Below are 329 nucleotides of genomic sequence, written 5' to 3' on the forward strand. Positions count from 1 at the left end.
GGATGGCGCGGGCGGCAGCAGAGTCAAAACCTCCGGCGCTGCCGGCCCCGTCCAGGTGAGCGGCTTCTAAATCATACCCCCCTTCTTCTTCCTCCTCCTCCTCTCCCTCCTCCTCCTCCTCTTCCTCCTCCCCGGCCCCGCACGCACACGGCTCTGCCGGGAAATGAAAGTCATTTATTGCAAGTGGAAATGAAGAAAGGAGGAAATAAGGTCTAGGGTGATTTATATTAATATTATTATTATTTGGGGGGTTGTGGGGGTGTGTAGGCACCCACCAATAGCGGCACACCGGCATGGAGCGGACGGCGGCGGCCCCCCCCCGGCCGGGG

Source organism: Charadrius vociferus, unplaced genomic scaffold (genome assembly GCF_000708025.1).
Source record: "Charadrius vociferus isolate BGI_N301 unplaced genomic scaffold, ASM70802v2 scaffold406, whole genome shotgun sequence".
In the NCBI taxonomy this organism is placed as follows: domain Eukaryota; kingdom Metazoa; phylum Chordata; class Aves; order Charadriiformes; family Charadriidae; genus Charadrius; species Charadrius vociferus.